The sequence below is a fragment of the Balaenoptera borealis genome (genome assembly GCF_965194805.1).
Source record: "Balaenoptera borealis genome assembly, chromosome: 19".
In the NCBI taxonomy this organism is placed as follows: Eukaryota; Metazoa; Chordata; class Mammalia; order Artiodactyla; family Balaenopteridae; genus Balaenoptera; species Balaenoptera borealis.
The window spans coordinates 54,750,980-54,769,962 of NC_138878.1; the positions used below are offsets into that span (position 1 = coordinate 54,750,980).

The 18,983-nt window shown below is 39.9% G+C and overlaps 1 protein-coding gene and 1 pseudogene across 2 annotated transcripts in view; both read left to right on the forward strand.

Annotated features, from left to right (window-relative positions):
- Positions 1-10,069: 10,069 nt before the first annotated feature.
- On the forward strand, positions 10,070-13,601 carry LOC309616647 (ATP synthase subunit f, mitochondrial-like; annotated as a pseudogene). Its single transcript has 2 exons — positions 10,070-11,552; positions 12,151-13,601. The product of its transcript is annotated as an ATP synthase subunit f, mitochondrial-like (transcript).
- A 319-nt stretch (positions 13,602-13,920) lies between these two features.
- The window catches only part of LOC309616618 (uncharacterized protein), a 36,653-nt gene continuing 31,590 nt past the window's right edge, over positions 13,921-18,983 (forward strand). The window contains exon 1 of the mRNA XM_082367418.1: positions 13,921-17,736. The gene's annotated coding sequence lies outside the window, so the exon portion shown is untranslated. The remainder of the gene's footprint in view (positions 17,737-18,983) is intronic.

Here is an 18,983-nt window from a genome sequence, read left to right on the forward strand (position 1 = left end):
GTGGTCCAGGGAAGGTGGTTAAAAATCCGCCTTCCAATGCAGGGGACGCGGGTTCAATCCCTGGTCAGGGAGCTAAGATCCCACGTGCCGCGGGGCAACTAAGACCGCACGGAGCAACTACTGAGCACGCATGCCACAACCAGAGAGCCCGCGTGCTGCAACTACTGAGCCCATGTGCCGCAACTACTGAGCCTGCACACCACAACTAGAGAGAAGCCTGTGCGCCCCAATGAAAGATCCTGCATGCTGCAACAAAGATCCCGCATGCTGCAACTAAGAACCAACACAGCCAAATAAATAAATAAATAAATATTTTTTTTAAAAAAGAAAAATATTTCCTTGCATTCTATGCAAAGTAAACAATCTTTGTAAAAAAGTGAAAATTTGTGTATAGTTGATTTTCTCAGACATATAAAACATGAAAGAATTGATTAACAGTATTCTGGCATTATAAGAAATGATAAAGTCCTCTAGACAGCTAGAAAAGGATATCAGATGGAAGTTTGGATCTACACAGGACATGGTAAACATGTGTGTAAGCATAATTTTTTCTTAGTTTTGAAATTAATAAAATCATACATGAGTGGGACTTCCAGAATGGTGTAGTGAGGAGCTTGGCAAATATCCCCAAAAAACAATCATAGAATGATAAAATTATCAAAACAACCATTTTTGCACTAAGGAAATTGAGCAGACACATACAGTGAATCAAGAAGCATTCATTCAAGCAAAACTACTGAACCCCAGGAAAGAGCAATGGAGTCTGTGGGGTTTTAGCCTTGGGATACCCCTAGTTCCCTCTAGCCCTGTTTTACCAGGGCAGCACGAGTTATGAAAACCACCAGCTTTGCTGCTCTAGGAGACCCATTTGAGTTGGAGTGGAGTGTGGAAAAGTCCCATGCCTAGGGGTGTTGTGCAAAAATAATGTCAACCTCAGTGCAGACAACTGGGGAAGGGGAGCAACACAGATAGTCTGAGGTACCAATACCATCAGACTAACCAAAAGTTAATCAAAGAGAATGAGATAGCTAGAGAAGCTCTTAATATGATCTCATATATTCCTGGTGGTCTGGAAGGCTAGATTATGCACAGTCGTGAGAACCCTAGCCAACTATTCATCTCTGACCACAGAGGTGACATGAGAAGAGTGGTTAGGACTTTGCATGTTCTCTTCTATGGGCCCGGGTTCAATCCCTGGTCAGGGAACTAAGATCCCATAAGCTGCATGACGGGGCAAAAAAAAAAAAAAGACCCCACAGAAAGTAAAAGCCAGGGCTTTTAATGAAACAATGCACATATCAACTGGCAAGTGTTGGAAGGCTCACCTACTCAAGGTACTTAAGCACATCTGACCATTCATTGGCTGACCACTAAGCTATGCTAACTCAGAAGTGACTCTATGAAGTCAGACTTAAATTCTTTAAACAAGAATTTAAAATATAACAATAAACTGAGCAGAGACAGCAGCATCTCCATACTGAAAAGGAGACATATTACAGAATAATTAAGTCAGTAAACAAAAGCAAGAACATCAATTCCTGGGGGAACAGGACATCAGAATTCAGACTTGCTACAATATATTATTTTAAATGTCCAGGTGTCAACAACAACAACAACAACAACAACAAAAGAGAACTACAAAGAAATGGAAAATGTGACCCATAAATAGCAAAAAAACTCAATAAAACTGTCTGTGAGGGGGCCAAGATGTTGGACTCAGCAGAAAAAGACTGAAAAGCAGCTATTATAAGTATGTTCAAATGACAATTACTCATCAAGTAGAGACTGTCAATACAGAGATAAAAATTATTTTTAAAAAAGAACTTGGTAGAATTTCTAGCTTTGAAATGTTTAATATCTGAAATGAAAATTTTCCAAGAGAAGCTCAACAGCCGACTGAGCTGGCAGAATGAAGGATCTGTGAACCTGATGATAAATCATTAGAGATTATCTGTCTGAGAAAAAGAATCATAGGGGACTTCCCTGGTGGTCCAGCAGTTAAGACTCCACACTCCCAATGCAGGGGGCCTGGGTTCGATCCCTGGTCAGGGAACTAGATCCCGCATGCTGCAACGAAGACCTGGCACAGCCAAATAAATAAATAAATAAAATATATTTTTTTAAAATCATAAAATGAAAAAAAAACAAAGGAGCAATGTCAGAGACTTGCTGGAAATCTGCTGTCTAGGGTGCTTGGGTGCTGTTCATGGGACATTATCTCACCTGAGATATTAACTACAAAACTGCTCAAGGAAGGATACTAGGGGAGACTGTTATTACTGGGTGCTGCTAGAGCCAGGCACTGGAGAAGCTGTGAGTGATTCAGGAGCTGAGGTACTCTGCCACAAAAGTATCTGAGGATGGGCATAAGATTTAATGGGCAAAGATGTATTTTCATAGAGTGGTCAGAACAAATGAATTTACAGCCAAGAGTCAATAAATGTGTGTGTCAAACACCACTCATAATAACAGAGAGAACAGCTAGGTGAAAAATCAACAAGAATATGAACAATGCTGCCAATTTGACCTAAGTGACATGCATAGAATAGATACATAGACCAGATGCATACCTTTCATGTCTCTTTCTCTCGCTCTCTCATGTGGAGTATTTATTTTGGGACAAAACCAGCTGCCATACTGAGGACACACAAGCAGCAAACAGAGAGGCCAATGTGGAGAAAAGTGAACAGTATCAACTTAGTAGGCACATAAAGAGGACCATCCAGCTCCAGTCGAGCCTTGAGAAAACTGCAGCCTCATGGGAAACCCCAAGCCAGAATTGCCCAGCCACCTATTCCCAAAATTCTGACCTATAAAAATGATGAGAGATAATAAATGTTACCAGTGTTGCTCAGGAGTAGATATTACAGAAGGTGTTTATTAAATTAAAATATCCAACAGATCTCATGGTGTGAATGTTGCAGGCATAAACAAGCAAGAATCCCTATCTTTTGTGAATTTATCTCTATTTCAAATTGTCTGATATTCAATTAATACATGAGTGACAATTGGAAGCTCTTTTATGTTGAGTAGATATATTATCAATTCTTTGATATGAGAAAATTTGGAGTATTTGCTAAGAGAAGAGTTGGAATATTTGCTGAAGGCCTATCAATATAATTCATAATCAGAAATTTCTCAGTAGGAGGAATTATCTGATGCTGAGCAGAGATTGGCCATGCCTAAAGGAATTCCTATATTCCTTATATTCTAATCGTTTCAGACCCATATGAGTAACGCGATGTGCTTTAAGGGCTGAACCATCTCTAATGGCCAACCCACATTTCTTTCACCTATAGGGTTTTTCACTAATATGAATTTCTCATGTTGAACAAGATATGAAACATGATGAAAGGCCTTCCTTCATGCCTTACATTCATAGGGTTTCCCACCAGTATGACTTTTTTTTTTAATTTTTATTTATTTATTTATTTATGGCTGTGTTGGGTCTTCGTTTCTGCGTGAGGGCTTTCTCCAGTTGCGGCAAGTGGGGGCCACTCTTCATCGCGGTGCACGGGCCTCTCACTGTCGCGGTCTCTCCTGTTGCGGAGCACAGGCTCCAGACACGCAGGCTCAGTAATTGTGGCTCACGGGCCTAGTTGCTCCGCGGCATGTGGGATCTTCCCAGACCAGGGCTCGAACCCGTGTCCCCTGCATTGGCAGGCAGATTCTCAACCACTGCGCCACCAGGGAAGCCCACCAGTATGACTTTTTGATGTTAAGTAAGGCTCCCCTCTAAGCACCTTTCCACATTCCTTACATTCCTGGAATTTTACATAATTTTAATTCTCTTTTGTATAATAAGGGTTGAACTAAATGCAAAAATCTTCCCACATTCCTTGCATTCGAAGTATTTCAGACCAGTATGAATATTCTCATATTCAGGAACTTGACAGTCACTTATAAAAGCCTTTCTACATTTCTTAAATTTATAGGGTTTTGCACCAATATGAATTCACCTATGTCAAACAGGTTGAGAGGCATATCTAATGCTTTCCTACATTCCTCATGTTTAGATTTTCACACCACTATGAATTTTCGTGTTGGGTAAGTTTTTCATGCATTCTGTATTTCTTTTCACATTTCCTATATTCACAGGGTTTTATATCATCATGAATTATTTTTATGTGCATTAAGGTTTGAACTAAGTTTAAAGGCCTTCTTGTGCTCCTAAGGATCATTTCTCACCAGGAAATATTTTTCCATGCTTCAATAAGAAATTAACCCTTACAAGGGCCTTCCCACAGAGTGTTTCTTTTTTGTTTAATAGCTTCTTTTTTTCCTTTAATTTTATTATTTTTTAAATTTTTGGCTGTGTTGGGTCTTTGTTGCTATGCGTGAGCTTTCTCTAGTTGTGGCAAGGTGGAGCTACTCTTCGTTGCAGTGTGCAGGCTTCTCTTGTTGCAGAGCACAGGCTCTAGGCGTGTGGGCTTCAGTAGTTGTGGCTGGTGGGCTCTAGAGCGCAGGCTCAGTAGTTGTGGCACACGGGCTTAGTTGCTCCACGGCATGTGGGATCTTCCCAGACCAGGGCTTGAACCCGTGCCCCCTGCATTGGCAGGTGGATTCTTAACCACTGCGCCACCAGGGAAGACCATCATTAACTTTGAAAAAAGATTTCAACATTTGTATTTGATGTGAAATCTCAAGGGGAGTTAAGTAAATAAAAACTCAGTATCTCATTTGAAAAGAACACATGGCTGTGCATAAGAGGGAGTGAACCACAGTGGGAGAGACATTTGTAATCTTTAGTGGCATTGTAATTACAGAATCACCAGGCATAGATAGTCACCTTTTATTATTTATACATTTTATATACCTATATTTTATATGGGAGTGGTGTGTTAGAGCTGGGCAGTAATGTCATGCCAGGGCCAACCATGCACATCTCTCCCTAACTCTATGTTCAATGAATTATATCAATACATTGCTATTGGCCATGGTAGGAGTATTTACACTGTGAACACTGGTAAACACTACAAAACAGGGGTGTCTCTCTCTGTGTGTGTAGAGCTGGTTGTTAAATACTTAACAGCACTTCACTTCATAAAATCTTGGTTTTTTGAGCTCTCCTTTCAGTATTTCAAATTTTATAACTGTTCTCTGACCCATCTCTACTGGGGAAGATTTTGAAGTTTCTATTAATTGTACTATAGAACACTTCCTTTTTCTTGCCATGGAATGGTAATATTTTTTTCTCATTTAGTTTAGATTTGGATTCAAGTTATATAATAATCAGCCATAGAAAAACGTTCATATATGGAAAACATTCATCTCTTTTTCTGTATCAGATAATTCATAGTGGTGAGAAGCCCTATGAAGGTGAAGAATGTGGGAAGGGCTTTAGTTGTGCCTCAAACCTTACTCAACACGGAAGAGTTCATATTGGTGAGAAATCCTGTGTATGTAAGGAATGTGGTAAGGCCTTTAGTGATGCTCCAATTCTTAGATTACATCATAGAATTCATAGTGGTGCGAAACCTTTTGAATGTGACAAATGTGGGAAATCTTAACTACATTTCAAACCTTCAAGCACACCTGAGAATTCATACTGGTGAGACAACCCTATGAATGTAAGGAATGTGGGAAGGCCTTTAGTGTATATGGACTTACTCAGCATCATAGTATTTGTACTGATGAGAAACCCTATGAACGTAACACATGTGGGAAGTTCTTTAGTGCAAGTTCAACCCTTAAAATATATCAGAGGATTCATACTGGTGAGAAACCCTATGATCATAAGAAATGTGGGAAGGTCTTTAGAAGGTGTGAAGGACTTATTCGACATTAGTGTTCATACTGGTGAGAAACCCTATAAATGTAACAAGTGTGGGAAGTCCTTTAGTGCCAGTTCAACCCTTAAAGTACCTCAGAGGATTCATACTTGTGAGAAACCTTATGAATGTATGGAATGTGGGAAGGCCTTTCACACTGCCTCATACCTTGTTATATATGAGAGAATTCATACTGGTGAAAAAACTTTTATGTGTCAGGAGTGTTGGAAAGCTTTTAGTTACAGCTATCAACTTACTATACATTATGGAGTTCATAGTGGTGAGAAATCTTATGAATGTAAGGAATGTGGGAAGACCTTTGGTCTGTGTGGAAGACTCACCAGGCATCAAACTACTCATAGTTGTAAGAAACGCTTTGAATGTAACAAATGCGGGAAGGCTTTTACATGCATTGCAAGCCTTAAAAAACATCAGAGTATTCACACTGGTGAGAAACACTATGAATGTAAGGAATGTGGAAAAAGCTTTCATCTAGCCTCAACCCTTGTAACACATGACAGAATTCATACTGGTAAAAAGTCTTATCAGCGTAAAGAACGTGGAGAGGCTTTTGGTGAGACATCTTGTGAATCATGAGAGAATTCATACTGGTGATAAACCCTACGAATATAAAGAAATGTTGGAAAGCCTTTCATTGTGCTTCGTATCTTCTTACACATGAGAAGATTCATACTGGTGAGAAACCCTATGTATGTCAAGAGTGTGGGCAAGTTTTTAGTAATAGCCGTCAACTTACTGTACATAATAGATTTCATACTGGTGTGAAACCCTTTCAATGTAACATATGCAAAATGTCCTTCAGGCTTAGTTCAATCCTTGAAGTACATCAGAGAATTCATAGTGGATAGAGACTTTATGGTATATATATATACACACTAGATGATGTACTGTACATGGATGGATTTATATAACTGAGAAACAGTTTGAATGAAGACAATAGAAGACTTTTAGATAGGGTTCCATTCCTATAAGGTACCAATTTATACTTGTATGAACAGCTTGGAATGTAAATAATGCTTGATTTTTAAAATTTTTATTTAATTTTATTTTATTTTAAATTTATTTATTTTTGGCTGCATTGGGTCTTCATTGCTGCACGCGGGCTTCCTCTAGTTGCAGTGAGCGGGGGCTGCTCTTTGTTGCAGTGTGCAGGCTTCTCATTGTGGTGGCTTCTCATTGCGGAGCACGTGCTATAGGCGCACGGGCTTCAGTAGTTGTGGCACGTGGGCTCAGTAGTTGTGGCTCGTGGGCTCTAGAGCGCAGGCTCAGTAGTTGTGGCACACGGGCTTAGTTGCTCCATGGCATGTGGGATCTTCCCAGAACAGGGCTCAAACCCACTTCCCCTGCATTGGCAGGTGGATTCTTAACCACTGCACCACCAGGGAAGTCCATGCTTGATTTTTTTGTTTGTTTGTTTTGACCCATATGTTGGTCAATTCAGAGAACTTATAGTGTATATATCATAAGAAAGTCTTTTTGGACATTCCCCTATTTATGAGTTATCGGAATATTCATACTGAGGAAAATTTAGTGTCTGTAGGAAACACTTTTTCTTTACTCCTTATGTACAAAACTTTTCTAGCACCAAGAATTAAATTTGGGAAAAGTTGTAATACACAAAACATCTATTAATGTAAGAGACGTGGGAAAGTCTTTAGCCATTGTACCTATCTTAATGATCACAATTGCTTTTGTGCTTCTTACAAACTGTGTGACATTCAGTAAGGTGTACTTCTCCGTTTTGGGCTTTTTTTTTTTTTTTTGTCTGCAGCAAGGCTTGTGGGATCTTAGTTCCCCAACCAGGGATTGAACCCAGGCCCTCAGCAGTGAAAGTGTGGAGCCCTAACCACTGGACAACCAGGGAATTTTCCCTTTGGCCTCATTTTTAAATGATGATGGTAGTACCTCCAGTATACTTCTGTTCTTAGAATTACATGAAGAAGTACATGTAAAAAACTTGGGAAAATATTTGGTATATACTTTATATTAAAAAAAATAAGGCACTATTTCTAATGTAATCATTATGTTATTCTTAGTGACTTCTTTGAGATAAAGACCCAGAGGTTTAATGAATTAAGAAAAGCTCTATGTAACTACTTATCCCTTATTGAATTTTAATTCATTCTGGATAAAGTTAAAGTGTGATTAAAAAAACATTAGAGGATCTTCATTCAGGTCTCTTACAGTGCATCAAACATTTAATCTTGGAATGAAATTCAGATATATAGGTTTAGAAAATGTAGAATATTGAAAATAGACAGGAATTTACATTCCTTTTGCACAAACCAAAATTGATTAGAAATTAACAAAAGGATATCCATTTTGTAATCATCTCTATCTTTTAATTATGGATAATTTTAAACATATAAACATTTTTATAAGAACACTGCAGCAAATGTATTTTAATGCATTACCTCATTTTCTTTCCTATATGTTGGCTGAATAATTTCAGTGTTATGAACGTTATGATGTTTCATCACTAAATATATCGATGCATCCCGTAAAAATCCAATTTCCTTAATCAAATCCCCATATAATCAATCACACATAAGAAAATAATAATTTTCTCTTCCAGTATTTAATCCATATTCCAATTTTAAAAATTTTACCAGGTATGTCTTTTATAAGTAATTTCCAAAATTATATTCAGTCTAGGTTTATTAGATTATTGTGACTATTTGCTTTTATTTTAGAACAGTGGATGACAAACCACATCCCACAGACCAGATGAAACCTCACACTCTTTTTTGTAATGTTTTATTGCAACACTGCTACCCTCATTTGTTTATGTTTTCTTTTTTAATTAATTAATTAATTTTTGACTGCATTGGGTCTTTGTGGCTGCGCACAGGCTTTCTCTAGTTGCGGCGAGTGGGGGCTACTTTTCATTGCAGTGCGCGGGCTTCTCCTTGCAGTGGCTTCTCTTGTGGAGCACGGGCTCTAGGCGCACGGGCTTCAGTAGTTGTGGCACATGGGCTCAGTAGTTGTGGCTCACAGGCTCTAGAGCTCAGGCTCAGTAGTTGTGGCGCAGGGGCTTAGTTGCTCCACGGCATGTGGGATCTTCCCGGACCAGGGCTCGAACCCATGTCCCCTGCATTGGCAGGTGGATTCTTAACCACTGCGCCACCAGGGAAGTCCCCCATTGTTTTTCATAATTACTTTCTGTAGCTTCTTTCTCCTCAGCTGAGACATTGCCTACATTCTCTATACTTTTTAATAAGTCACGCAGTCTCCTCATTAGCATCTTTAGTGAATTCCATATGTGTGATGACAGTAAAAGGATACATTATCAATGAAGTTTCCCTTCAGTTCTACCCATTAATGAAGAAACTCCTGCACTTAGCAACAGTCCAGGAGGTATCCATTACACTTTAGTCAGGTTAAACAAAAAAGAAAACAAAATCTGAACTCTTCCTTTCAGTTTTCAAATGTAATGAGCATGGAGTCACAACGATAAGTTGGAAATACCTGACGTATGGTTAGGCAGAGTGAGGACTTTGTGCTCTCTCACAAGAAGATGAGGTTGTTCAGTCATATTGAGGAAAGAGCATATCTCAAATGGAAGTAAGAGGGTTAGGTTGTGAGGTCTTGAGAAGTGTATCTGAGCCCTGACCATACCAGTGGCCTCAAGTACTATGAGTACAGTAAGTTGTTGGAATTGAGAGGCAGCCTCCTACCCTTCCACATTCACAAATCCTGACATGGGGCATACTTAGGGAATAAAAACAAAAGGACAACCTGGGCAAATTAATACCTCAATCATCACATCACACACCAGAGGCTAATTTTAAAATTTGACAGTATTAACTGTTAGAAGAAAGTGATGTTTTGTGAATTATGATACATTTTGGGACTGTGAATAGTTTATTTACTTTGGGGGAAATAGAGCAACATCTAGTGAAGCTGAAGATAGTAACCAGAATACATACACGAGAATGTTCACAGCACTGTTTTTTTGGTAAGTTCCAAAAACGGGAACCACATTCATTATTAATCTTTTTTTATTTTGCATAATCTTATTTTTTAAAAGCAGTTTAAGTTTTAGAACAAATTTGAGAGGGAGGTACAGAGATTTCCCATATAGTCACTGCCCCCACACATGCATGGCTTCCCACGTTATCAACATCATTCACCAGAGCGGTACATTTTTTAGCAAGGATGAACAAATCATAATCACCTAAAGTCCATAGCTTATATTAGGGATCACTATTGGTGTTGCACAGTCTATGGATTTGAATAAATGCATAACGGTATACATACATTATACATACATACATTATAATACCAAAGTTTAACGTGTGTGTGTGTATATACGCACACAAATACAATATACAGAGGATAGTCACTGCCTTCTAAATCCTTTGTGATGGGACTTCCCTGGTGGTGCAGTGGTTAAGAATCCGCCTGCCAATGCAGGGGACATGGGTTCAATCCCTGGTCCAGGAAGATCCCACATGCTGCGGAGCAACTAAGCCTGTGTGCCACAACTACTGAGCCTGCGCTCTAGAGTCTGCGAGCTACAACTACTGAGCCCGTGAGCCACAACTACTGAAGCCCATATGCCTAGAGCCTGCGCACTGCAACAAGAGAAGCCACCACAATGAGAAGCTCGCGCACCACAACGAAGAGTAGTCCCTGCTCGCTGCAACTACAGAAAGCCCGTGCATAGCAACGAAGACCCAACACAGCCAAAAATAAATAAATAAATAAATATATTAAGAAACAAAATCCTTTGTGCTTTCCCTATTCATCTGTCTCCTCCTTTGGCAACCACTAATCTTTTTATCGTGCCCTTTCCCAGAATATCTCATAGTTGGAATCATAGCAGTATATGGCTTTTAAAACTTGGATTCTTTCACTTAGCAATATGCCTTTAAGGTTCCTCCATGTCTTTTTATGGTGTGATAGATAATTTCTACTTAGTGCTGAATAATATTCCATTATCTGGATGTTTCACAATGTATTTATCCATTCACCTACTGAAGGACATCTTGGTTGCTTCCAAGTTTGAGCAATTATGATTAAAGCTGGTATAATCATTCGTGTGCACGTTTTTGTGTTGACATAGTTTTCAGCTACTTTGGGTAAGTACCAAGGAGTGCAATTGCTGGACTGTGTGCGAAGAGTATGTTTAGTTTTGTAAGAAACTTCAAACTGTCTTCCAAAGTGGTTGTAGCAATTTCCATTCCCATTAGCAGTGGATGAGAGTTCCTGGTAATCCACCTCCTCACCAGTTTTTGGTGTTGTCGGTATTTTGGAATTTGACCATTCTAATAAGTATGTGGTGGTATTTCCATGTTTTAATTTGTAATTCCCTAATGACATATGATGGTGAATATCTTAACATATGCTTATTTGGCATCTGTATATCTTTGGTAAGGTTTCCAGGTGTTTTGCCCATTTTTTAATCCATTTGTTTTCTTTTTCTTTTTTTATAACTGAGATAGAATTAACATGTAACACTATATTGGTTTCAAGTGTACAGCATAATGATTCTTCTATACATTGTGAAACAATCAACACCATAAGTCTAGTTAACGTGGGTCATCATTCATCGTTACAATTTTTTTTTCTTGTGATGAGAACTTTTAAGATCTCTCTTAGGAGCAGACAGCCAGGACTCCAAGATGGCATCAGTTGTGCCACTGAAGAAGCTCCTGCATAACAAATTAAGGGAGCTGCCAAGCTGGATACTAATGCGGGATTTCATCCCTAAAGGCATTGCTGGAGCATTCAAAGAGGCCAGAGCCTTATGGGCATGTGTAAATAAAAGCAAATCTCTGGGTCTTTCATGTCTCTTTTTGCCCTGAATTAATTTGGCCAGTAAAGGCCTTCTCAGACCAGTAAGTTATGTAGAGAAGGACAGGGCGAGATTGTTAGCTGTTGAATTTCCATGTTTGATGGGTCCTATCAAAGGCTGGCTCTGAGGTATTTCAGACAAGGAAATGTTTTCTATTGCTTGGAATCGGTACCACTGCCTCCGTCCATCTTAAAAAAATGTCATAAGACTTGAGGAAAATGAGTTTGAAACATAAGGGGACATCATTCTATCTCCTGGCCAGACAAAACTGAGACGAATATTTGAAATGGTCTATCCTTCAGCTCTGCATTTTAAAGTGCAAGACTAGTCAGATCAGTCCTGTGGAACCCATGTCATCATCTTTTAGGGGCCTGCGTGATTGCCAGCCTCCTCAGGGGCCCCCCTCCTTCTGTGTTTTTCTTTATAATTCTGGTCACCCTGTGGCTCTCTTTTGCGTACTGTTTCCTCCTTCCCTGAGGCCTTTCCTCAGCTTTGCCCTCTCATATTAGAATGTGTGGAGTGTGCCCTCAGAGAAGTGACTTCCTCTCCTGTTTGCAGGTTATTACTGGTATTACAACAAGTATTTCAACATGAAGAAAGGGAGCGTTGCTGGGCTTTCTATGGTGCTGGCAGCTTATGTGCTTTTCAACTACTGCCGTTCTTACAAGGAACTTAGTGAGTCCCTTGGGTTGCTTTGCCTTTGGTGGGGTTTCCCTTGACAAGGTGGTATTGGTTCCCTGTCAAATTTAGAAGTCCTTCATTCTACTGACAACTGAAGAATTGGAAGGACTTATCAGAATACAGCATATTTTAAGTGAGAAAATTGTGGCAAAGACAAAGATAGGAAAAATAAGATGAAGCTGGGATAAAGGTAATACTTAGGAAGCATTCTATAAGATACTGTAGGCTCTACCAAAGGTTGGTGGAAAACTTGGCTTTATCTCCCTAGCAGCCAGTGTGAAGAGGGAAATAGTTGAGTGCTATAGTCCGGTGTCTGTGTAGTGCTCTGGAAAAGCGTGGCTATTCCTGGTTCTGAGACCTGAGGGGAGTTTGTCCGGTGGGAGATGCTGGGAACAGTTTCAGTGGTGGCCACTGGCTGGGGTTCATGGGCCCTTTCTGACAGCATTCAGCCCCTTGTTAGTCTGTCGCATCCAGAGCAATGAAAGATGGGCTCTTGGGTGCTGTTTTTCTGAGTTGGGTGTTCCTTCAGGGAAGGAAGAAGCTGGCCAGGTGGCAGATCAGCTCCTAATTCCTCAAGCGGGTTCTGGGTCATCTCCTGAAAGGAATTCTCAGGATGGCTTCATGTGATCTTAGCCTGTTGCCCTCCCCATCATCCTGTGCTTTCACCATACCTTTGAAGAAACTTACCGTTTTGCCTTTCTAACTTCAGAACATGAGCAGCCAAGCGAGTACCACTGAAGAGGGCGCACTCTGCATTCCTGACCATGACCTTTGCCAGGCACCCCTGAATCCTTTCATATCCTAATGGATAACTAACACCCAATAAAAGATGACTGGTGAAAAAAAGAAAAAAAGATCTCTCTTAGCAACTTTCAAGTATGTAATACAGTATTATTAACTATAATCACCATTCTGTATATTACATCCCCATGACTTATTTTATAATTGGAAGTCTGTAGCTTTTGACCACCTTCACCCATTTCCCCCCCTGCCTCTGGCAACCATCAGTCTGTTCTCTGTATCTATGGCTTTGGTTTCATTTTTTTGTTTTTTATTTTTTTTTTAGATTTCACATATAAATGAGGTCATACAGGATTGGTATTTGTCTTGGTCTGACTTCACTTAGTACAATGCCCTCAAGATCCAGCCATGTTGTCACAAATTGCAGGATTTCCTTCTTTTTATGATTGAATAATACTCGATTGTATATATGCCACATTTTTAAAAAATCCATTCATCCCTTGATGAACTCTTGTTGTTTCCATGTCTTGGCTATTGTAAATAATGCTGCATTGAACATTGGAGTGCAGATATATTTTCAAGATAGTGATTTTTTTTTATATTTTTTTTAATTACTTAATTAATTAATTTATTTTTTTGGCTGTGTTGGGTCTTCGTTTCTGTGCGAGGGCTTTCTCTAGTTGCGGCAAGCGGGGGCCACTCTTCATCACGGTGCGCGGGCCTCTCACTATCGCGGCCTCTCTTGTTGCGGAGCACGGGCTCCAGACGCGCAGGCTCAGTAGTTGTGGCTCACGGGCCCAGTTGCTCTGCGGCATGTGGGATCCTCCCAGACCAGGGCTCGAACCCGTGTTCCCTGCATTGGCAGGCAGATTCTCAACCACTGCGCCACCAGGGAAGCCCCAAGATAGTGATTTTGTTTCCTTTGGTTAAATACCAAGAAGTGGAACTGCTGGGTTATATGGTAGTTCTAATTTTTTTGAGGACTCTCCATACTGTTTTCCATAGTAGCTGCACTAATTTACATTCCCTCCAGCAGTACATAAGGGTTCCCTTTTCTCCACATTCTTGCCAACACTTATTTCTTGTCTTTTTGGTAATAGACATTCTTACAGGTATGAGGTGATATTTTTATTGTAGTTTTGATTTGCATTTCCCTGATGATTAGTGATGTTGAGCACCTTTTCCTGTACCTGTTGGCCACTTGTATGCCTTCTTTGGAAAAATGTCTATTCAGAACCTCTCCCCATTTTTTAATTGGGTTGTTTGTTTGCCTTTCTATTAAGTTGTATAAGTTTTTAAAAAATATATTGTGGATTGTAAATCAACTATACTCCAATATAAAATAAAAATTTAAAAAATATATTGTAGAAATTGTTTTATTATGATACTTAGTGCCAAAAGCAGGAGATATTATATACTAAGTAGCAGTGCATTAAAATGTACAACAAAAAAATCCTTGTAACAAACATTTTGAAATGTTCACACTGGTTTTTATACAAGAACTGTATTATGCATGATTTGATTCTCCTTTATGTTTTTTTCCAAAATTTCTTAGATAATTTTATTAATTTTTGTAATGAAATCACAGGAGAGCAAACATTCCACGTGCTCCCCCCCTTCTCTTGTATTGCAAGGCCTAAAATTTCATGTGCTGTCTTAATATCTTTGAACCTCACAGGGCCCATAAGCCTAACCATGAGTTCCCCTCTTCTCACCAGACATGCCCACCAAGCAGTGGGAAAAAAACTAACCATGCTGTTAGTTCCCGTATCAGCCAAACCATCTCCCTGTCAGCCACAAATTAATCAAAGAAGCCAATCACATCCTTCCACAGCAACCAGGGGGCACCTCATCCTCTTGTTAGTAGAAATCCTGCTCCCAAGTGACACCACCCTGTGACATGTTGTGTCCTTCTCCTGTAGGATTTGAGGATACTCGACTCAGACTGCTGTCAATCTCATCTGTCTAGTATCTAGGTGTGTGTTAGGATATCTTCAGAACCCTAGGGCAGGACTCTCTCCATCACCGCTCGCTGAAAAAACACCTGCCTACTCATTTATAGTGCTATTCCATGAGTTTTCAGTATCTACACTGAGAAAGATTTTTATAAAGCTCAATTAACCTTCAAATAGGAACGCTAGATCATGTTGTCAACCTATATGTTTGTGATTGAAATTTTATTTTGCTGAGCCTACAAACTAATATTACACTTTTGCCCTATTTGTAAGACAGATAAGGCTAAAATTATAGGTATTATAGGTAAGGATCCCTCATTAAGCTTGGACTCAAATGGAAAAGGAGTCTTTTAGATTATTTCTTCAGGTTGGGTGAAAGTGGAGCTTTAGAATAAGAAGTGAGAGTTAAAGGGGGAGAGGGGGAAAAAAAGAACTGAGCGTTAAAATGGGAAAATGTTGGTAGCAGAAACAGATATTCTTACACTGCTGTGAATACGTAAAATGGTATAATCACAGTGAGAAATTTGTCAGTATCACAAGTTAATGTGCAAAAAGCAAGACCACTTTCAAGAAGTTAACTTACATATAAGCCTACATAGGTGCAAACTGAAGTTTATGGAGGGATATTAATTGAGCATTGTTTGTGAGAAAAAAATAGGAAAATCCATAATATTTATTTGTAGAGTTTTGTTTCTTAGAGAAGGTTTCAGCTACACGTACTGTGGCCTATTTTGCAGTTGTTGAAAATGATGACACTCCTTAAGTACTGATATGGAAATACGTTTGTGTGAAGAAAAAGAAATACATACTTTCATATGCATATAGCATACATAGTATTTGAAATTACATATACATTTTGTATTCATATGTGTGTGTGTAACACTGTATATTTTATTTTAAAACAACTTATCTGGGAGCTTCCCTGGCGGCGCAGTGGTTAAGAATCCAACTGCTAATGCAGGGGACACGGGTTCGAGCCCTAGTCCGGGAAGATCCCCCATGCCGTGGAGCAACTAACCCTGTGAGCCACAACTACTGAGCCTGCGCTCTAGAGCTTATGCTCCGCAACAAGAGAAGCCCGCGCACCGCAACGAAGAGTAGCCCCCACTCGCCGCAACTAGAGAAAGTCCGCCCACAGCAACGAAGACCCAATGCAGCCAAAAATAAATAAATAAAATAAATACATTTAAAAAAAAAAACTAAAATAAAATAAAATAACTTATCTGAAACAACAAGGTCCTACTGTATAGCACAGGGAACTATATTCAATATCCTGTGATTAAACCATAACAGAAAAGAATATGAAAAAGTATATATATATGTATAACTGAGTCACTTTGCTGTACAGAAATTAACACAACATTGTAAATCAATTGTACTTCAATAATATTTTTTAAAATGTCAAATTATTTTTATGAGAAAAAGTAAAATAACGTCTGGAAGGCTATATACACTAAAATCAAAATGCTGTGCATGCTAAGGTTAGCTACTGTATGCCTTAAATATATGGCAGAAGAGGTTGATCGCATTTTTAGTTAAACTTTATATCCTTTTGAAATGTTAATCTATGCATGGATTGCATATTTAAAATATGTTGTAATGCTAATAACTGAAATATGGGCATCCTTTGATGAGAACTTTACATTTCCCATTTGCTAAACTTACTCATGAATCTAAATATATATATGTGTAATGCAACCTTAATTCTTCTGATAGCCCAGAAGAATCTTCCTCCTTTCAGATTTTGAGCCTGATTTATCTTCACTGCCCAAACAACTGAGAAGCGAAGTATTTTTCAATGAGATGTCATGACCAGGCATTACGAATTAAAAGATGTTTCTCAACCTGTGGGCTTTTAAATGCAGTCAAGCTCGCCACTTCACAATAGAGCAGAGAGGGATGAAAAGAATCGCTTAACAACAGTCAATTTCTGGTGGACATAATATTGTAAAATGTAAATAAGGTATTGCTTTTTGTTTTAGTTTTCAGAGAACTGCAATCAGTATTCTTGGAAAAGGGACCAAAACTCATTCTCCCTTTTTCTACAATGAGAATATATTATAAAGTCTCACTTTATCCAGGTTTTCTCACCTGGAAACACGTCTTTGCTAATCAACAGTATAATGTTATACACCTTATGTAAACTCAGAGGCTTCAGCTCTAAAACCGGAGTAGTCAGCACCTGTGGCATTGCGAGTGGAATGAGCGTTTCAGGGAAGGGATACATTCACCTGCACACTCATAATACACGACACAAACACGCACAGAGTTTGGTTGGATCATGAACCCACCTCAAGAGCTCGCACTGGATGGCCCTCGGGGTCATATTACTGATTCAACTGGGCAGACCCTTCACACGCAGGCCTGAAGCCTCGGAAAGGAAGAGCTCCGCAGACCCCTCCTCACAATTCTCTGGTCCGGCCCCACCCTCATTCGCCGCCTCCTGGCCCTGAGAACCACTGAACCCGCCTTCCGCCTCAGGTTGGGCCTCCGGGCGTTGGGAGACCAGCGCTGCGCAGGCGCAGTCTGGCGCTCACTCCCAGAAGTCTCCGGGCCCGGTTCGGCGGTTGTTTTGATTCAGGACTTTAACGACCTAGAATCTCACGTCCCACAGACGGCGAGGTGACTTTGACTTCCGGTTCTTTTTCCGTGTCCCGTGTTGCGAACTGCGCGTGAGTGGCACCCGTCAGAGGAAGAATCCGGCTTGGGTCGCCGCGAAGACGACTGCGCAGACGTAGCTGGAGCCCACGAGGGACAGCCAGTGGCGGTGAGACTGGGATTGCGGGAGGCGCTCAAAGCGTGGACGGTCGGAGCGCAGCCACGCGAGTCCGCCCGCCCCCTCGGGGCTGTGGGCGCTTGAGCAGCGGGGAGGGTAATTTTATCTCTTAGAGTGAGTGCGATTGTGAGACTGAGAGAGGTGTGTGTTCGTCCTTGTGTGACGGAGACAGAGGGTGCATGTCCTTTTTGTGAATGTCGATTGCAGTGGCTCTGTGGTGTCATGTGACACATAGCTCTTTTTCCCCTTTGCTGCTTCTAGGCTTCTCTCAAACATGTACTTCTCCCAAAGAATGTGGGCGGAGTTGGGAAATCTGGTTTTGAGTCCTGCAGACACCTTCCAGCAAGAAAGTACATACCAGCTGCTGAGATCGGAATTTTAAATCAAGAATTGCCCCTGAGACAGGCTCCTAGGAACGTATGGATAAAAAGACTCCCAGGATTAGGATTCCTTCCTCGGATTACCCTCCCTGGCAGTTCTCTGGGGCTCATTTATGTATTTGAGTATGAAAGCATTTGAGTATGAAACTATGAGCTCTGACGGGAGAAACCTGTGAGCCCTGATACAGATCGCACAATCCTACTTAATTCTGGTTATAGGTATGAGGTTTAGTAGGTTTAGTAGTCTTGAAGTGTGGCACACAATAAATGCTCAACATTGTCTTTATTCTGTGTCATTTACCCTTCAGATTCTATAAATCAGTGATGAAAATATGATGTTAATGTGTTGAGTGCTTGCATGTCAAAGGGCTACGTGGACGCTAGTTTTACAGAACAAGTGTTCTGATCCAGGGGTCCTTTGTATTTTGGGGCCTACAGGGGACCACAGATGCCTTGTGCTTGTATAGAATTACTGCATATATTTGGAAAAATGCATTTTTCAAAGGTGTGATAACCCAAAAGATTAGACCTGGGTAATTGATATGCAATCAAAGACCGTTATACCTTGGGATGATTTTGCACAAAATTAATGATTATACTAATGGAATGGTTAAGAAAATCACACGATATCCATGAGATAGAATATTATGTAGATAATAAAATTCCTGTTTGTAAGAATTAGCCGTTACAAGAAAAAAAATGGCTATGATCTAATGTTAAGCAATCTTAATATGTAGATAATAGTAGTCAAGAAAATTTGAAATTATATATGCAGCTCATTTTAAAAAGAGAATTTTGTAAAAACTTTTGCAAGGATTATATCCAAAATGATAGTTTAATTGGTTTTTCAGAGAAGAA